Source organism: Periplaneta americana, chromosome 6, assembly GCF_040183065.1.
Source record: "Periplaneta americana isolate PAMFEO1 chromosome 6, P.americana_PAMFEO1_priV1, whole genome shotgun sequence".
NCBI lineage: Eukaryota > Metazoa > Arthropoda > Insecta > Blattodea > Blattidae > Periplaneta > Periplaneta americana.
The window spans coordinates 158,345,495-158,367,306 of NC_091122.1; the positions used below are offsets into that span (position 1 = coordinate 158,345,495).

The window sequence follows — 21,812 nt, forward strand, 5'->3', positions numbered from 1 at the left end:
AATAATAATAATAATAATAATAATAGAATAATAATAGAATAATAATAGAATAATAATAGAATAATAATAATAATAATAATAAGAATAATAATAGAATAATAATAATAATAGAATAATAATAATAATAATAGAATAATAATAATAATAGAATAATAATAATAATAGAATAATAGTAGAATTATAATCATATATTTTTAATAATAGGCCTAATCTAAAGAAATAAGCCAAATAAAATTATAGGCGCTGTTGATTATCTTGTGGCGAATTCTCCCCTACACAGGAGGTTAGGTCCATCAAAGAACACCGAGGTCTATTTTAATCAACAAATCATCATAAGTATCTTAATAATAGACTACTATACTAGAACAACAAGAATAATGATTATAAGAATTTATTGTATCAATTGGATTAATAACTTTGCAAAGAATACAATAATGCGATTCTGACGAATTAATTACCTTCGGAATTTAATGTCACTTAAAAGTTTAATACTAATACCATGTAAGTTAGGCCTATTCAATTTAGGCCTGCTCAATAGTGGCGTAGTTCCTGTAAGCAAATTATGTTAATTGAAGTTAACAAAGACGTTGATAGGCCTACCTATAATTTTTCAATCTCCATTTTGGCCTACAATTGAAACAATATTTAAGCTAACTAAAATAGTTTTATACGCATATCAAATCACCTTTTAGTAAATAATTATGCTCAAGATCACTATCATCATAGCCTAATTATCATCAATCAACATCACCGTGAACTATAGGCCTAATCGTCGGAATGTTACAATAGCTTTAATAGATACTAACAGTACAGGAACGTTAATGCTGACGGTGTAAAATATAAATGCAAAGTTAACATAAAAAAACACAAAATTGTCCTATATAGGCCTAAGTGTAATCGTCGTAAAATATTAGGCCTATAAATAGAACTAACAAAGGAAACTTCTGTTCTTACTAGTTTATATGTTGGCTCTTTTCCATTGACCTTGAACAATTAATTGTTTATTAACATGAAAATAATCGTCGAAATGTTACAATAGCTTTCATAGATAGTCTACTAATATTATAGGAACGTTAATGTTGATGGTATAAAAATATTAATGGAAACTCAAACATAAAAAAAACAGAAAATTGTCCTATATAGGCCTAACTATAATCGTCGCAAATATTATAAATGGACTAACAAAGGAAACTGCTGTTCTTTCTAGTTTATATGTCGACTATTTTCCATTGACCTTGAACAATTGAAGGATGCTACAATTAATTGTTCATTAACATAAAAATAATCGTCGGAATGTTATAATTGCTTTAATAGATAATAATATTACAGGAACGTTAATGCTGACTGTATAAAAATATTAATGCAAATTCAAACATTAAAAAAAAAAAATAGAAAATTGTCCTAAGTATAATCATCGGAAATATTATAAATAGAACTAATTAAGAAAATTGCTGTTCTTACTACTTTATATGTTAATGTTTTCCATTGACCTTGAACAATTGAAGATGGTACAATTAATTGTTCATTAACATAAAAATAATCGTCGGAATGTTACAATAGCTTTAATATATACTAATATTACAGGAATGTTAATGCTGTCGGTATAAAAATATTAATGCAAACTCAAACATAAAAAAAATAGAAAATTTCCCTAAGTATAATCATCGCAAATATTATAAATAGAATTAAAGAAACTGCTCTTCTTACTAGTTTATATGTTGACTATTTTCCATTGACCTTGAACAACTGACGGAGGCTACAATTAATTGTTACATAAAAATAATAAAAACTGTAACGGCTATATACTCAAGCACTATATTCTACGTCACAAAGACAATAAAAAAAGTGTATGATAATAATAATAATAATAATAATAATTATTATTATTATTTATTTATTTATTTAATTTATTTATTTATTTAGAATATTAACGTGCAAAAACAACAGCACAAGGCCAATTACAGTAACAATAATAATAATAATAATAATAATAATAATAATAATAATAATAATAATGTGACCATAGAGTCCTACCTGAAGCCACGCCCACATCATCTTCTAAAACGTTGAAATAAATCCATTTTTTGCAATTTGCTTAGAGAGCAGGTTCAAGGCACAATATTAGCACTAGGAGGAGAAAGGAGTGGGGGACGGGAAGGTAAGGGGGCACTCCACATGCACTTGAGAACTTGGAACAACAATACAACAAATAAAGGAACTCATATTTGCGCGAAAAAAGAAGCAAAAGCGAAGCAGAGAAAGACGCGAAGTGTACATGCACTGCGTGCCTTCAAAAGACCGGCTTTGGCCTTTCAAACGGGTCCGCGGTGCAGTCAAAACTAAAAATGGAGGAGAGGGTTTGGCTTGCGTGACGTCACAACACGGAGACACATGGCAGTCCAATGTTCCTATTGGTCCGAAAATTACTTCACATCCCTCCTCTTTTCAAACACGCATAACCCCCTCTACGCTCCGGGTACAACAACCCTCCGCCCCATCCCTTGGATATATTTTGCAACCCTCTGTGACAAAAAACGACAGGGGGTACGTTTTTACACCGACAGTAAAAAAAGTAATAGCTGGCCTTATTCGACCCTGTTTTTAATTAGCGTAATTGGTCATTAAGAATATACAGGTAGGTAGGAGAGTTGTTTTTGTGCGGGTTGATTGCTGGATTTCAGGGGGGGTGGGGTACAACCGTAGATTTCCCGTGGGTTGACAGTGGGACAAGACATATTACCTACGTGATGGATAGCGGTGGGTAAACTGAAGTCGGAGGGACAGTTTCGGGTCGTGCTTGTCCACGAACTGTAGTCACACTTCACCTGAAGACATCTCTGTTCACTTTTCAGTCTATGTTCGTCTTTCTTCATACATTATTTCTTACCTACAAGTTGTAGAATTGCAGTGGAAATATTTAAAAATAGAGGTCGTCTATAACATAAATTTATTGATAATACAGTACGTTATATATAAAAGAATGAAAATAATGATTAAATTTAATGAAAGAATATCGATAAATAAGAAAATAAAATAAAAAAATTGAGGCGTAACACAGAGATTCAGCTTAGAGAGTAATAAATTTACAATGTTCTGTTTATGAGCTTCAACATCTGGCCAAGAAATGTGATATGATAATCGTATGGCATTTAACGAAGAGAAGCACGTTGCTTGTAAAGTAGATAAGTTAATACAGTATAAGATCAAGCCAGTGAAGAGATACTGGTATCTCGTAAGTTACATTTAAATCGGAATATGTATAGTAAGACTTTCCTGTGTTAAATTTCAACGTACCTCGTTTACATGTTTCGACTTATTTATGGGTCATCTTCAGAACTGGTCGTTGTTGGTCTCGGCGCCACTTGTTCTGTTTCCTGTGAGGGTGTGTTCCTGTGGTATAGTGTAGAGTCAAAGAGTGTGTTTTGAAGTTGAGTTGTGTGTTGAGAATTTCGTTGGGGTGTGTTTTCGTGTGTCTGTATATTTCATATTGTTCTAGTGTATTTAGTTTCTGGCTTTTTGGTTGGATGTGTAGTATTTCCATGTCTGTGTTGATGTGTCTGTGGGTGTGGTTAGCATTTGTGAAAACCCAAAACAACAACAACACACATACACAACACATCCAACCACCCAACACAACACAAACAAGCTCCATTCCGAACAATGGTACACAGACTACTCAACATACTAATGAACCAACAAGATTACAACGAAGAGCTAAACACAATCAAATACATAGCACAAGAAAACGGATACAACCCCAACATAATAGACAACATAATACGTAAGACAAAACATAATCACACAACACAAACACAAGAACACAAAAAAATACATCACACTAACATATGGAAACGAAAACACACACAAAATTGCAACCTCATTCAAGAAATTAAATTACAACATCGCATACAGAACAAATAACACTCTACAAAAACACCTCAACACACAACTAACACAAACAAACAAATACAACCACACAGGCGTATACAAACTCAAATGTAACACCTGCAACAACTTCTACATAGGGCAGACAGGAAGATCATTTCAAACACGTTACAAAGAACACATCACAGCCATAACAAAATTACAAAACATCTCCACATATGCAGAACACATCACAAATGCTAACCACACCCACAGAGACATCAACACAGACATGGAAATACTACACATCCAACCAAAAAGCCAGAAACTAAATACACTAGAACAATATGAAATATACAGACACACAAAAACACACCCCAACGAAATTCTCAACACACAACTCAACTTCAAAACACACTCTTTGACTCTGCACTATACCACAGGAACACATCCTCACAGGATACAGAACAAGTGGCGCCAAGACTAACAACGACCAGTTCTGAAGATGACTCATAAATAAGTCGAAACATGTAAACGAGGTACGTTGAAATTTAACACAGGAAAGTCTTACCATACATATTCCGAAGTGATACAGTGTTAAAAGCTGTGTAATCGAGATGTATACATTTTAATATTTTGGTTATTAGGTCTACATTGGCTATGAAAACGTTCTACACTAAATTACAATAATTCTAAAGTGAATTATTACTCAAGTAGACGTACTTGAACACACTATGATTCAGAAACATAGGTCTACATGTAGCAGGGCAACATCTTGGTAATAAGCTACGTCATCATATGGTAGTGAAACCTGGACCATATGACAAAGCAATAGAAAGCAGGCATTTATAAACCTCATTATTAACACATTTATAACTGCAATTCAATTGAATTCTTTCGTATATCGATAGAAGATAGATAAAAGTCATGATAAGCTATCTAAAATTAAAAAAAAAAAAAAAATCCTGAAAATCGATTTTTTAAACTCCAAAATGTTCCTTTACGTATTAATTTACTGCCTATCTTTAACATATCATACAGTAAGATCCATAGTTTTTCTGAGTTATAAATATGGATTGCAGATGTCGCTTTTGTTTGTGTTGTCATGGGGACAATACTTAGTTTTCGTTTCGCCATCTGCATTCGTTTGTTACGAATACAAGCGTTAGTAGAAAAGTAAAACTTGACTTCCACTCTTCCATACTTATGAGTAAATCTATATATCAGGGTTCAGTAGAATAGCTTGATACTTATGAAAGTATCAAGTATTGTAGATGGGCATTTGCTTACATTATTACAAAAGGAACAGCACAAGCCTCTATTACACAGAACTGAAACCGGAATCATAGGGTGTCTACGAAAGTAACTCCTCGATTTCATATGCAAGGCATAGGTCTAAGACTAATCTACCAATTAGAAGATAGACTATCAACCGTATTAGAAATATAGCCTAAGGAATTCAATTTCGAACAAAGTAAAAGTTTTCATAGTGATTTTGAAAAATTAAAACTTCATCCCATCCCGTAACATAAAAAAAATTTTGCTCTTTGCAATTTAGGCGTCTACTTTAAAAGTAGACTATCATCGTTAGACAAGAGACAGGGCATTAGGTTTTCACAGTGGACACCCCCAGTTTCAAATATCGGTCAGTCAAAATGAACAAAGATTGTGCTGTGGAAAGTTTCATGGGACACTCTCATTTTCCTGCCGTCATTTCGTAATATCCTCACAATTAACGTAGAAATGAGAAACTATTGTTTGTTTAAAAAAACATACACAATTTTTAATAGAGTGAAATAGGCTACGTCCAGTAATAAAAGTAATCAATCACAGATCCTGGAAATTGCGTCAATTCCTGGGACTAAATTATGCATTTGAAGAATATACATCATACGTGTAAGCACACATAAATTTTTGAGCACCCTGTTTGAATAAAGCCGAGTCCTAACCATGCAGGAAGAACTAGTTGTCATGTCCACCCCCTGACACAACCCCTACCCCCTTGTTTGTTCCGCAGTAGCTTGTTTCTTTTCAAACCCCTCCCTCCGCCCTTCGTACAAGGGTGCATACTAAGTATCATGTCGATCTCTTTTCATAGTGAAGCTTCGATTATTTTATCAAACCAGTCGATATTCTATGGCTTCCAATCGACATACAGTAATTGTAAACGGTTATGTTGAAAAGCACAAGCCAATGGTCTTAAGGAGGACTCTACCGGGAAAGTAAAATTCAGGCGTTATACACACTTACATTGTGGATATTATTAATTTGCTAGCATGAGGGGCAAATTTTGCATCTCCACGAGATAGGCATAACCTATGTTTGGTCATTAAAACTTGCCTTGCAACTTATATAGTTACATGGACTCAACCTAAACATACAGAACACTTGAAACCTCGAACTTTCTTAAATGTTATGTTTTATTTAACGACGCTCGCAACTGCAGAGGTTATATCAGCGTCGCCGCATGTGCCGGAATTTTGTCCCGCAGGAGTTCTTTTACATGCCAGTAAATCTACTGACATGAGCCTGTCGCATTTAAGCACACTTAAATGCCATCGACTTGGCCCGGGATCGAACCCGCAACCTTGGGCATAGAAGGCCAGCGCTATACCAACTTGCCAACCAGGTCGACTCGAACTTTCTTTTAGACATACATAGACTACATACATACATACATACATACATACATACATACATACATACATACATACATACATACATACATACATAGACCTACATACATACATATATACACAGTCGGCCTCGGTAGCGTAGTCGGTAGGCCTATATCGCTGGCCTTCTGTGCTCGAGGTTGCGGGTTCGATTCCGGCCCAGGTCGATGGCATTTAAATGTGCTTAAATGCGACAGGCTCATGTCAGTAGATTTACTGGCATGTAAAAGAAATCCAGCGGGACAAAATTCCGGCACATCGGCGACGCTGATATAACCTCTTCAGTTGCGAGCGTCGTTAAATAAATCATAATTACATAGCCTACATAACTTACATAGGCTACATACATAGCCTACGTCCGACTTGCCAGTTATTACATAGGTACATAGGGCTACGTACATACATACATAGATACATACATACATACATACATTCCACACCTGAGGAATAACGGTCAGCGCGTCTAACCGCGAAACCAGGTGGCCCGGGTTCGAATCCTGGTGGTGGAAAGTTACCTGGTTCAAGTTTTTTCCGGGATTTTCCCTAACCCAATACGAGCAAATGCTGGGTAACTTTCGGTGCTGGACCCCGGACTCATTTCACCGGCATTATCACCTTCGTTTCATTCAGACGTTAAATAACCTAGATGTTGATACAGCGTCGTAAAATAACCCAGTAAAATAAAAAAATACATACATAGGCATAGGCCTACATTACATACATTACATACATACATACATACATACATACATACATACATACATACATACAGAACTACCGGCGTAGTTTAGGTGGTAGAGAGTTAGCCTGCTGATCCGGAGCTGCGCTCGGGAGCTGGTTCGATTCTCTTTTGGGCTGATTACCTGGTTGGGCTTTGTGCAAGGTTTTTCTCAACTGTAAGGCCAATGTTAGGTAATTCATGGCGAATCATCTGCCTCATCTCGCTATCACAATTCGACAGAAGCTAAATAAGTGTCACTAATTTTGTTGCAATGTACAACTGTGTAGCCTAGACTCGTACATTGTCAAATATAAGCCTGTTCGATTGTCACTGAAACAATGTTTGTACTAATAACATATTCTTTCGACATTACACGATGTTATTTGTGCGAATTTGATATAGTTTATATTTATTATAATGTCGTTGTGTATTATCTTGTGCCTATTCATTATCTAATTCATACTGTACTTCACAGTATTTCGAATATGCAGGATTTTGTTTTCAAGAAAACACTTCAGTTTTAGTTTAACCCTTTTATTGTTATCAACAGCTGGTCATATAGAACTTAAAATTATATCATAACACGAGGCCAAGTATTGTGTACGCATGGTTGTTGCAGTCGGCAATTTTGTAGACTTATACTTTTCAATCAAGTGTTTACAATGTGGATTCTCAAGTTTATGGAACAGAGTATTCGCACATATCAACACCAGATACAAGTCATAGACTAATAAAAAGTGCACTGACCCGAAATGAATCACTAAACAACTTCAGAAGTTCGATGTGTCTTTAGAGTCACAATGTTTTCGTAAATCATGACGCTTTTTTACTTTTATGTCTAACTTACACACTTTACACCATAATATAATTTTCGTCCTTGGCTGAAAAATAATCATATCCGGACTCTTTTAGGCAAAGTTACAGATTTTATTGGCGGCATTTTAATATATCTTCACAGTACCGTACCTATTTCACTAGATCACAACTGAAGTCCCGATGAAAGGTTTACTTTTTAAACAGAAAATAGGCATGCTGTGTCGAAACAACCTATTAGAATCAGTAAACAATGCAAAACTCGCACCCATTAAACTCTGAATGAAAAGAGCTCCTTTCACGTGACGTCTTTCATTTTGCATACTAATATGAATTAAATTAATCAGCCTATGGTTTATTTAACGACGCTCGCAACTGCAGAGGTTATATCAGCGTCGCCGGTGTGCCGGAATTTTGTCCTGCAGGAGTTCTTTTATATGCCAGTAAATCTACTGACATGAGCCTGTCGATTTAAAAACACTTAAATGCCATCGACCTCAGCCGGGATCGAACCCGCAACCACGAGCATAGAAAGCCAGCGCTATAACAACTACGCTACCGAGGGCATCACCAACATGAAGGTACATCAGTAAAGTAAACAGCTAATGCCATCCTAGATTCTGTGTTCCTTAAACCTGTTTTGGTGTCTTAACTTCGTTCCCTAATGAGGTGACACCGAATTGGGTTTTTCTTCTCCAAGAGCATATAGTCCATGTGGTTGCGTCCCTGTCCCTAAAACAGGGCTCCATGCAAAATTTGTCGGCCAATTCTTCTTCACAATCAATTTTTAGACTGGATAACTAATGCAATGGAAAATGTCGTTAAATGAAATAGACTACTGTCTACATTAAGGGGTGAAACCATTCCGGAAGTTAACAAATGTAAATACCTCGGAATAACATTTAGCAGCGATCTCGGCTGGGGGGAACACGTTACAGACACAGCGGGAAAAGCATGGAGAGCGTTACACTTTGTGATGAGGGTACTAAGAAAAGGCTCTGATAAATCCAAAGAGATTGCATATAAATCACTAGTACGTCCAGTAATGGAATATGGTGCTGCATGTTGGGATCCTTACAGACTAGAACATACTAAGACACTGGAAAAGATTAAAAAAACGGGCTCTCAAGTATTGTCGGAAAAATTCACCATTAAAATGGGACACACTCACGGACAGGAGAACGAGAATTCGATTATGTGCACTGTTCAAAACATACAGAGGTGAGCCTGCCTGGAGAGAAATAAAAAATAGGTTGTAGCCGCCAAATTACTCTTCAAGGAACGACCACTCATATAAATTGAGGGAAAGAAGACAGAGGACGGACACTGGAAAGTTTTCTTTTCTCAATCGTACTAGCAGGGACTGGAATGCTTTACCTGCAGACTTACTAAAGGCTTTACCAACAACCAAAAATGTATTTAAAAATAGGCTTAAGGACTTTACTAATAGACGATAATTATACACAGTATTTAAAGGGTGTAATTGATATTTTGTTATTGAAGTGTTCTATCAGTGAAGAATTATGTTTTGTCAGTGAAATGTGTTGTGTCAGTGAAGTGTGTTGAGTAAGTGAAACGTGTTCCTGTCAGTGAAGCTTTATAGTTTATAGTGGCAGTGCAAAGTATTTGAACAGAGAAATGTTTTTGAAGTGTTAGTGAAATCAGGATAGAATCAGTGAAATGTGTCGTAGTTCCAGTGCAGTGAGTGAGTTGACAGCGAAATGAGTGTAGTGTTAAAAGGTACTTGTGCAGATATGAACATATCATACTCGTGGGTTTTTGTTCGAACATAGGTTTAAGGTACGTACAAATTAGATTTATTTTAAACGTTATTTTAACTGATCGTGCTTCATTTAATTTAGGATGTTCCCCGTTACTATTATTATTATTATTATTATTATTATTATTATTATTAATTAAATTTTGGTATTAATTATTAGTATTATTAATTATATTTTTTATTAATTGTGTTTATTATTGTCTTTATTGGGTGCAATTAGTTACCACTGCCACCGGCTATATACCCTTTGCAGTGTGACTAAATACGTAAGTTACATACATACATACATACATACATACATACATACATACATACATACTGTCAACACTGCCATACCAACAATAGCACTATTACCACCACCAGCACCTACATAAAGAACAGCAGCGCTAACAGATAGATACAGCTAACACTTATTTCTTTCTTTAGGGCCTAAATTACATTCTAAAGATTCCAAAGCTAGTTCTAGCTCTGCAGTAATTGACTTGGACTAAAGAACTTGAAACTAATAATTTTTTTAATTAATATTTTGTGTTCCATATCTAGCTAGTTACAGTAAGTATTTCCTGTGAAATACTAATTGACTTGCACTAAATAATTTCAAACTCTTTCCTGTTTTAATTAGCGTTTTTGTCCCATATGTTTGTAAAATAGAGTGATTACAAGACATCGAAGTTGAGACACATTTACTCTGAAGTTAATTACACACAGAATAATACAGTATTTACAAAGCAGCTGGCAAGGTAGTCTCTCTCCTGATACACAGATCATGTCAGTTAGATGGGGCTTTTTCAATACAGACCCAGCAATGAAACAAATTAAACGTTCGCCTGAAGGAAAAACGTAAATATTATATAGGTCAGAATACATTGCATTATCGCCTCTCGGGTGTAGAAACGTACTATTTCACTTACGTCTATAAAAAGTCATAGGCTTCCAGGGAAGCACTATTTGTATAAAGGTGCTTAGTAACAATTTTTATAATAATAATAATAATAATAATAATAATAATAATAATAATAATAATAATAATTAGGTAATCTTCTTTGAGGAAAACGTTGACGGTACATCTTCTTGTCTCACTTGAATTACGACGACTTTCTCCATAAATTAATAAAATATGATATTCCTAAACTGTAAATGACATTGTCAGTTGTTTATCGAATACCCTGTACTGAACTGTCATCCGCTCGGCAGAATACCTATGGACAGGAAGCTCGACTCAGCTGACTCGTACTTACGTCTGTTAGAGTACTGCCTGATAAACACTTTGCCACGTCTCTCACGCCAGAATATTAACAAATTTAAGGATGCAGTTTTATTTATTTTCACGAAAACGTAATAGAACACACAAACATATTTATTTAAACTAGCATTAACTCTTTGCTAGATATACCTACTGATGTAATTGTTTTCGTAATTTTACTAGCGATATAAGCAGTATAACGGAAATAAAATAAGAAAAGAATTTTTTTCTGGGAAAACTATCAAGTTTTGACCCTATGTTGTATGGACATTTTTTGATCCTGTAGACCAGGCATGTCAATTGATGCCCACAGGAGCAAGCGCGCGCTTTAGAGCCCAGGAGAGCCTGGGCGATTTACAGCGGAAAGGAAAGAGACAGACGAAAGGGGTGGTATATGCCGCTTGGTCGAGCTATATTCAGGGATGCCTAGCACTGATTCAATAGATAAAGGGAAGAAACTTATTAAAACTGTATCAATGTTAATTTTTAGATTTGCCTGAGAAGTAGCCTGTAAGTGCATTATAAGAATGTAAGTTTTAATTTTAATCCTCATTTTTGACAAGTTTGATTTTTTTATTCAAAATAAATATTTTCTCAACTTTTCGTATAAAAAAGTGAAATTTTCAGGTATAGGCCTATTTATTTAGTAGCCTTACAGAATGTTTTCGTAAATCTAATATACCGTATATACGTATTACTGAAGATAGTGTATTGAAAATTTTGAAAATATTCGCATGGAAATTGTTTGTAAGGAAATGAATTAACAAAGCAACTACTGTTACATCATAAGCAAAAGATACGTGCCCATGTGTTGTAAAAATGTCAGCTCTATAGATTCAGCAGATTTCGAGAAAATAATTTAATATTCTGATCATAGGAAGTTGCTCACAAATATCACCTTAAAAGCATAATGCGATAAGAGTTGTGTTATGTAATATTAGTTACACTTAAAACAGATACAGTACCTAGGTAACTTTGCTTTGTACTGTAATATTGTTTTGATTAGTTTATTGATTACTTTTCTAAGGCTAAAGATACCATCAATATAAATTCCAACTTATCATGTCATACTCAATCTCTTTCTTTGGAATATCATTTTCTTTATGAATGATGTGTTTCATCCACTTAATATAGTATAATATTATACTACTATGGAATTTAAGTGAATATTCCTTCTTAACTCTCTATTATGTTATTAAGATTTAAAACACAAGTGAAATATTAAGAAATCAGTGTTAGTACTTTTGTTTTACAGACAATGTAGATAATATTAAACAGAAAGAAGCCATATAAAAATAACGACATAAAATTTCACGTTCCGTTTGAAGTTTGTGCACCACTGTTTTCTTAATCAAACAGGTTGCTTATTCATATGCACAACCCTTCCTCTTTCCATACTTAGCGCTTGCTGCCCGCGCACGACGTCGAGGTCAGAAAAATGCGTTTGCTTTGACATCACTGCTGTAGACCGTCCCCGACGTCTGTGAAAATGACGGCACTTACAGCCCTTACACTCTGTATAGCAATCAGCCATTTCTGTCGGGCCATTACCGCAATAGAGTGCTGCAAACATTGGGAAAAGACAATTTTTTTTCTGCTTAACGGTGCTTCATCGAAGGAAAAGCGTAATAAAAGTTTTGTTATCTTTAACATATAGAATCAATCACTTTTTAAATTATGGTGAATTGGTCCCCTTCTATCCTGTAAAGTATAATGTTAACTACTATACTCCTCCTCTTCTTTTAAGTACTTTTTGGGACCTGAAACCTGACTTCTGTGTGTCTAAACATCCAGTATCCACTAATGACATTTTCATTCCACCGTTCCCACAGTCTCTTAATAACCTTTGCAAATTAATAAAGGAGTTCAATAAGAGCTACAGTAGAAATTTGATATTCCTATTTGATATAGCACACAGTACTAGCTGACAGGCTTGAGGTAGTCTGTAGTTAATTGAGTTTAAGTACTTAAGAAAATAACCATCCATGTATATCCAGTGGGCACGTATCTATAGGCCTATTATGCACTCTACAGATTGTTCGCTAACAAGTAGACATGTGTTTTCAGTAGCCGAGTACAAATACCCGCATGATAGAAGCATCCAGTAATAAATATATCATTATTTATCGTTGCCTGTCTTAGCGCGCTGGTTTATTGTTTGCAATACAAGACATTCGTCTCTCTTCTCAAAAAGAATAAAGTGTTAGAAAATAGGCCTACTCGTAATATTGATCGTGTGTCTTAATACTGTACTGTATAATTCCTCAATAATTCTTTAAATTGTCACTATTGTTGAAAGATCTGTATAGACAAGTAGGTCTACATCTCAAATTATTGGTGACGAGGCTTCCACCGTATATAGTTCATACTACAGAACGTCCATATGATAAAACCTCCATAAGGTCAAAATGTCCATATTGTCAAAATGTATGTATGTATTTATTCACACTACAGTGGGTATATACCCGGTGGCAGTGGTAACTAATTACACTCAATAATGACAATAATAAACTTATTAATTAAAAATACAATTAATAATACTAATAATTAATACTAACAATAATAATAACAACAACAACAACAGCAGGGAATATTCTAAATTAAATGAAACGATCACTTAAAATAACATTTGAAATAAATCTAATTTGTATCTTAAAACTAAGATCCAACTAAAACCCACGAGTATGATATTATGTTCATATCTGCACAAGTACCTTTCAACATTACACTCATTTCGCTGTCAACTCACTCACTGCAATGGAACTACGACACATTTCACTGATTCTATCCTGATTTCACTAACACTTCAAAAACATTTCACTGTTCAAATACTTTGCACTGCCACTATAAACTATAAAGCTTCACTGACAGGAACACGTTTCACTTACACAGCACACTTCACTGACACGACATATTTCTTCACTGATACAACACACCTCACTGACACAACATAATTCTTCACTGATACAACACTTCAATAACAACATATCATTTACACCCTTTAAATACTGTGTATAATTACCGTCTATTAGTAAGGTCCTTAAGCCTATTTTTAAATACATTTTTGGTTGTTGGTAAAACCTTTAGTAAGTCTGCAGGTAAAGCATTCCAGTCCCTGATAGTACGATTGAGAAAAGAAAACTTTCCAGTGTCCGTCCTCTGCCTTCTTTCCCTCAATTTATGAGTGGTCGTTCCTTGAAGAGTAATTTGGCGGCTGCAACCTATTTTTTATTTCTCTCCAGGCAGGCTCACCTCTGTATGTTTTGAACAGTGCGCATAATCGAATTCGCGTTCTCCTGTCCGTGAGTGTGTCCCATTTTAATGGTGAATTTTTCCGACAACACTTAAGAGCCCGTTTTTTTTAATCTTTTCCAGTGTCTTAATATGTTCTAATCTGTAAGGATCCCAACATGCAGCACCATATTCCATTACTGGACGTACTAGTGATTTATATGCAATGTCCATACGGTGAAAATGTCCATGTACTAAATGTCCATACGACAGAAAGTCCATATGATAAAACATTCGTAAGGTGAAAATGTCCATAGTGTCAAACGTCCATAATGTCCAAGTTGAAATGAAAATTCTGCTTGAATAGAACACAATAAATTTTATTCCATAACTCGTACAAATAAGTTATTAATCATCGTGAACCTGAGCCCCACTTTTAAGATGGTAACTAATACTTTTACAGTCTTACTAATAAACCGTGTATAGTTTTTATACGAGACTTATGCAGAGTTGAGACAGAAAACGTTACTAATAAACCGTGAATAAGCTATGGACGTATAAACACGCTGTAACTATACAATGGGAATTGCTTTGCAGTAGTTATATATACGAAACCCCTTGTTTAAGCGTTGTATATAGGGAAAAAATGGCCGCCCCTTTAACAGCTGTTCGTATCGACTGTCATTTTATAATGATGTTTACCTTGTAACCACAGAAGAACAAACCAAAGATCATAGAATTATTAGAATAATATCGCTGTAGCTTGTACTCTTTGACCAAAATGTAGTGTGATAATCGATTAGAGCCAGTTGTACTATCGATATTTAACATGCCACACTAGAGCGCTCTACCGGATCCAGTAGAGAACCTCAGATATTCTATTACCTTTCGTAACGAAGTAATGACGAAACTATGACGTAGCTGTGTAACAGTTGTACTGTTATAAACGAGCTACTCATTGTATAAGTATAAGACAGTTAAACATCTGTATATAGAGTTTTTATTAGTAAGACTGTTAAGATTTAAGAGAATTTCTTCTTTTTCTTTGTACCTGTTGTAGTTTCTCACGATCTGGAGAATTTGTCTTTGATTCGTCAAATAAGTTTTATTCACCGCCTCTTTAATTTGTGTACGACCCCCTCTTGCTTGCAATATTTGTGTCCAAATTTCATTTCCTTCGCGCTTTAGGCATTGTATAAATCGTCAAATGGATGGATGATGTACAGCCAACGCTCTTGCTCTTGCCTTAACACGGTTCAAGATGCACTTTACTTCTATACCTGCTTCATCGGCACTGTGTAAATGCTTATCTGAGCCATCCCGCAAAACCTGAATGTTATCCAGGTTGCTGTTACCATTACAGCATTACAAATTTTCTTTCCCTGCATCGCCAATATATTTTTGTCCTATCTCTATTAAAGTTATGATGTTGGTACAGGTACCCACGAAAAGAAAGAAGTGGCTTACCCTTCTGTGATGGCACTAACTGAGGAATTCATTCCATCTTTAAAAATTTCAGTTCTGGTTAGTTCTGTACTTAAAAATGTTTACATAGATTCAGGGGCGGATGCAAGGGGGGATTAAGGGGATATATCCCCACCAAAATTTTGAGAAAAATACGAAACAAGAAACAAAAATAATATTAATTTTAATTCGTGAATGTACATAGGAATTAGAGTTTTTTCCACGTAAATTCTCTTTGCTAAATTGTTAAATTCCAAGAATTGCAGGAAGACAAACACAGCGTTCTTACTTCAAGACAGAGAGTCATGAAGAGTATTTTAGGCTTTTAATTTTCCTTCTCTTCTTAGACTATTTCATTAGTCAGCTCAAGAACAGGTTTTTAAATCATAAGGGAATCCTAAAGTCCATACAAACTCTGTTTTCTAAAAACATAGTGCGAACATCAGATGAAGAATTTAGAAACTGCTGTTGAGGCTGTAGTAAATCAGTGGCCCAATGATGTTGATGCATCACCAGTCTTTCTTCAATGAATTGAGGATGCGGAGAAGAAATTTCCTTGATCAGAAAAATCTTCACCTAGTACCTACTGATTTTATATCATCTTTGAACAGGTGCAATGAAATTATTTTTCCCTGTACTCACAAGGCGCTGAAACTTTTCTGCACATTGCCTGTAACTACAGTAACACCAGGACGGTCGTTCTCAACTTTGCGGTATTTGAAGACTTACTTGAGGAGCACGATGGGAGCAGATAGATTAAATGGACTGGCCTTGATGTATATACATAAAAATGTAGAAGTAAAAGCTCGTGAAGTACTGGATGAAATGTCTAAGAAGCCTCGTCGCCTTCTTCTGTAAATGCCATTCTGTCATTGTTTTTGTATTGCAGTCATTGTAAATGTTAAAATTAAAAAATTTTGGTTTATTTAACAACGCTCGCAATTGCCGAGGTTATATCAGCGTCGCCGGTGTGCCGGAATTTTTTTCCCCTTAGGATTTCTTTTACATGCCAGTAAATCGACTGATATGAGGCCTGTCGCATTTAAACACACTTAAATGCCATCGAGCTGGGTTGGTAGAACCTGCAACTTCGAGCACAGAAGGCTATACCGACTACGCTACTCAGGCCAACTTGTAAATATTTGTGACTCGGAAACAAATTGTGAGTGTATAAACTTATTTCTCATTACTCCATTTTTACTATCTCCTCAAATCCCTCCCCGAAACAAAATCCTGCGTCCGCCCCTGCATAGATTACTATAACTACCTTTAACAATGGACATAGTGTACATTATAGAGCTATGGACATTATGACTCTGGATGATTTAACATGGACATTTTCAACGTGGACATTATTCCATGGACATTTTGACGTATGGACATTATAATCCTGGACTTTTTATATATTCTGAGAAATTGATAACAATAATCATAAGATGTTAATGAATGTAGTATATTGTAATACTTTTTAAAAGTTCACTATTTTTATTGGGCATTTACCTATACTCGAGAAGTTTTATATGATATTCTTATCGAATTTGATATTCCCAAGAAACTAGTTCGATTAATTAAAATGTGTCTCAGTGAGTCTCTACCCTTTCCCTTCTCGCGCAACTCACATGCCAGGCCTTGCCTTCTGAACTAACTTATAGCCTACCTCACGAAATATTGTACCCACTATAGGCTGCGTCCGTTATGCCTAGCTATTCGGAACTGCTTAGGCCTATAGATACCACTAGCACGGTAATAGATCCTACCACAACCTTCTCGGGTTAAATTGAAGGGGGGGAAAACATGTTAACAACATTTGTAAGACATAGTTTTGAGTAGGATAATTGTTTCACTAAAAAAACCAAGAACTACTGTTCCTTAGTATGTTACTAACTGCATATTATGCCTTTCTTCATTCAATTTTAAATTATAGTATTAGACTTTGGAGGAATTCGCCTCTAGCAGCGAAAGCCTCTATTTGGCAAAAAAAAAAAAAAAAAATGTGTAAGATGTACTCAACGACTTTCTTAAAGAGATTCTTGTAAAGATAGTTTCATTTCTTTACAAATTATGACATTTCCTTCCTTGTTAGTTTACACTAGTCTTCTTTATATCAAGAAACATAAACAAGAATTGTTAACGTTCTTTTTATCATACTTATGGAACTAGAAATAATCTTGATGTAAATACATCACATTTCAGGTTAACTAAGGCAGTAAATAGCCATGAACATTTATAAGTTAATTTCTTTAACAATCCTGCACAAACTGTAAGAGAATTACCATTAAACACATTTTGTAAAATAATTTCTAAATTGTTAAGAACAAAGCTTATTATACTGCAAATGAAGTTCTGTTATATACAAGATTCCAGCCACTGATTTTTTAAAATGAAATTGTACACACAAATTCCACAATTTGGGACATCAGGCCGAAATATACGGCTGACCACTAGGATCCAGAATACAAAGCAGAGGTTAAATTAAAAATACAATATGATTGCGGAGAGAATGCGGAACAATGTTAAATTTAAAAATAAAGTACAATTTGATTTCGGAGAAACATGAGATGAAAATACATTGAAGAGTAATGAAATGAAGTAAAAAGAAAAAAATGACATAGTATTGTACAAGTGATTGTGTAAAATGGATAATGAATCTCTCAATACCGTTAGACAAATTTTGTTAATGTCCTCATTAGAAAATTTAATAGAAAGGAGAATGGTTTTGGTTAACTTAAAATGAAGTTCCCCTAGTGCCAAAAAGAAGTCCTTTCACTTCCTATGTATTAATATTCATTTTGTATCTCTCACTGAAGTGAGGAATACATGGGTTGTAAATAGACTTCTTTTCGTCGTTAACGTTATTGGCTTGTTGATCATCCTTCTCAAAACGGATAGTGGGGTCAAGAATGAGGCTTCTTTGATTCCGGCGATCGATGGCTATAATGTCTGCTCTTCTCGTTGACCCATTCTCAGCCAAGCAGTGCACTTCTTCGTAAACCTTCCACTTTGCCTTCCGAAGAGTGGTTGCGATGGAGCTTCTCACTTTATGGTGGCGATTGTTCCTCAGTAGTTCTCCTTTAGGCCAATAGCCCAAAACATGCCCAAGGGTTTCTACTTCGCTGCATCCTGAGTGACGACAGTTTTGATCTTGAGAGCAACGACCTGGCACCGATCGTACTGCTGCGATGTTTGTGGACATCTTTATGGCATTGGTCCACTCTGAGGATGATATCCCTCTTCTATTACTAATCCAAGAGTTGTTTTTTGGATCTTCACTTAAGTCACCACTCCTTTGCCTTTTTGTGGAAGATGACACCAATTATTAAACGACCTCCGCCGTAACTCAGATCTTAAACTTCGGCCTGTCATCGAATGTGCTTCTGCGTTGTTGGGAATGTTTAATTGTGAAAGAACTTCTTGTTTTTCAGTTTCAAGATTCCTGCAGAAATGGAGATGTTCGTCATTTATTTTTAAAAGACTTCTGGCAATGTTATAGTGTTGAAGGTGTACTTCCCATTCAGAATTAAATAAACCAACGCCACGAAGATTCTTCGGAGCATATAGCATGTCATTCGAAAAATCGTGCGGTAAACCCACAATTTCCTTAGCACCTGTCCGAACAATTCTATCAATATCGTGTAAGAAAGATTTTGGAATCTTATTCAGTGGTGTACTTAAAATTGTGGAATTCGACAATGTCTATTTCTTATCCATGTACAGTATTTGATTAAAGGCAGAAATAAATGTTATCTTATCTTTATGTCTGCTATTAAGCTTACAAACATAATTCACAGTCCCAATAGAGTAAATGATCTCTTACGTCTGATACTGCGTACACATTGACCTGATGGTGTAACCTGTAAGTCGTCGTCTTCTTCCGCCTTCCTAGAATGGAATTGTTGTTTCCATCTCGTACGCGAACGTCCGATATCTCGTTTGCTTTGGAGTTGATAAGAGAAACCTTGCCATGGTAGACTTTCGGGAGACATTCGTTGTAAATGTGATAGCCACTTCTGCCGATAGTCTTGGATGTCATTTACCATTATTTGTCTTACATTAAGTTCGTTGCGTCCACACCTGTGGAGTAACAGATAGCGCGTCTGACCGCGAAACCAGGTGGCCCGGGTTCGAATCCCGGTTGGGACAAGTTACCTGGTTGAGGTTTTTTCCGGGGTTTTTCCTCAACCCAATATGAGCAAATGCTGGGTAACTATCGATGCTGGACCTCGGCATTATCACCTTCTTCTCATTCAGACTCTAAATAACCTAAGATGTTGATACAGCGTCGTAAAATAACCTACTAAAGAAAAGATCCCTGCGTTCCGCAATCTGTTTCTTTGTGCTACTCCCACACTGCTCCGCAGGAACTTTATTTCTGAAATCTCTAATTTTCCTTTAGTCTATCTTCCCGCCTCAATAATATGCAGGTCTCACATCAGTAATATAAGGTGGTTTCGACAGAATATTATGCATTCTAATTTTTAAGTTCCAACCTCATACTTTTTCCAAAACATCTATTAGTTAATGCATCTATTAAGTTTATTTTACTTCTGTCTGTTTTCCTCTAGATTCACATTAATTTCTATAACTTATGTTCAAATATTGCATCCCAAATACTTTAAATTATTCATCTCTTCAGTTATTTCTGAGTGAATTACTATTTTCGCTATTCGTAAATGTTTTGCTTGTGTTTGTAGCCGATATTTTCAAATTAGTCTAAGTCAGTTGTACCCAAAGTGGGAGTCGCGAAATGGTTTACCAAATAAAACAAAAAACTCCTAATTAACATAAATTTATGCTGCATTTAGAAACATAAACAACGTTGAACATAAAAATAAAACATGTTTAAGTAATTGTAAAGTAAAAAATAATTAGTGCGATAAATGTGCTCTTTATATACGAGGGATTCAGAACCATAATAGACCAAGTCCATCTTGCAATATGTTGAGATATCTAGTCTTAAAGTTTTCAGTAGATAATTAATTCAAGTTGAGTGATAATGTAATAATACATATGGCAATAATAACATCTTTATAATACCCTGCGTTGGAAAATAACAAATTAATGTTTCTATTTTATATTGTATACTTTTTAAATTAATGCGAACTTGGTTCACTATGGCTATGAAACTATCAGAAAATATTATATTACAGTGTAAGTAAAAACTATTTTATATGTTTAGAAAAGAACTTTCTATTTATTGATATTTATTTATTGATATTTACTTATTGATATTTATTTATTGATATTAATTTATCCATTTATTGATACTTACTTATTCATCTATCCATCCATCCATCCAGCCATCCATCCATCGATTTATCTACTTATTTATTCATCTATCCATCGATTTATCTACTTATTTATTCATCTATCCATCGATTTATCTACTTATTTATTCATCTATCCATCGATTTATCTACTTATTTATTCATCTATACATCCATTTATTTATTTATTTATTTATTTATTTATCATTTATTTATTTATTCGTTATTTACTTATTTATTTATTAGTTATTTACTTATTTATTTATTAGTTATTTACTTATTTATTTATTAGTTATTTACTTATTTATTTATTTACTTATTTATTTATTTACTTACTTATTTACTTATTTACTTATTTACTTATTTATTTATTTATTTATTTATTTATTTGTTTATTTATTTATTTATTTATTTATTTATTACATTTCTATTGTAAAACATGGAAAGTTACCATTAATTGTAGTATATCAATCACAGTACACAATATTGTCATCTTATTCTTCTCTAATGGAAGTAGCTTGGAGCCTAACATTTACTCCCTGCAGACCTCAAGAAATTCTTCAAGCCTAATCATCGCCGTCATTTTTTTACGGTGAAGATTCGTATAAGCCCTATGCCCGTAATATTGCAGATATATTAATAATTTTGGTAGGGTGTGTTTTAGTATCTATTAGCAGTAAGCGGCTAAAATTTCAAACCAGTATGCTATAATAAGTGAATAGAGTGTACCTAATCACAGGCATGTAGTGAATTTATA

General features: G+C 34.7%; 1 protein-coding gene across 6 annotated transcripts in view; it reads right to left on the minus strand.

The window, feature by feature from the left end:
• LOC138701967 (uncharacterized) overlaps window positions 1-21,812 on the minus strand; it is a 1,800,590-nt gene that overhangs the window by 1,474,046 nt on the left and 304,732 nt on the right. The window contains exon 1 of one of the 6 annotated variants that reach the window (XR_011332748.1): window positions 2,035-2,280. The exons of the other annotated variants lie outside the window; for them this stretch is intronic. The gene's annotated coding sequence lies outside the window, so the exon portion shown is untranslated. Of the gene's footprint in view, window positions 1-2,034; window positions 2,281-21,812 lie in introns of those variants that run through there. 6 annotated transcript variants of the gene reach the window in all.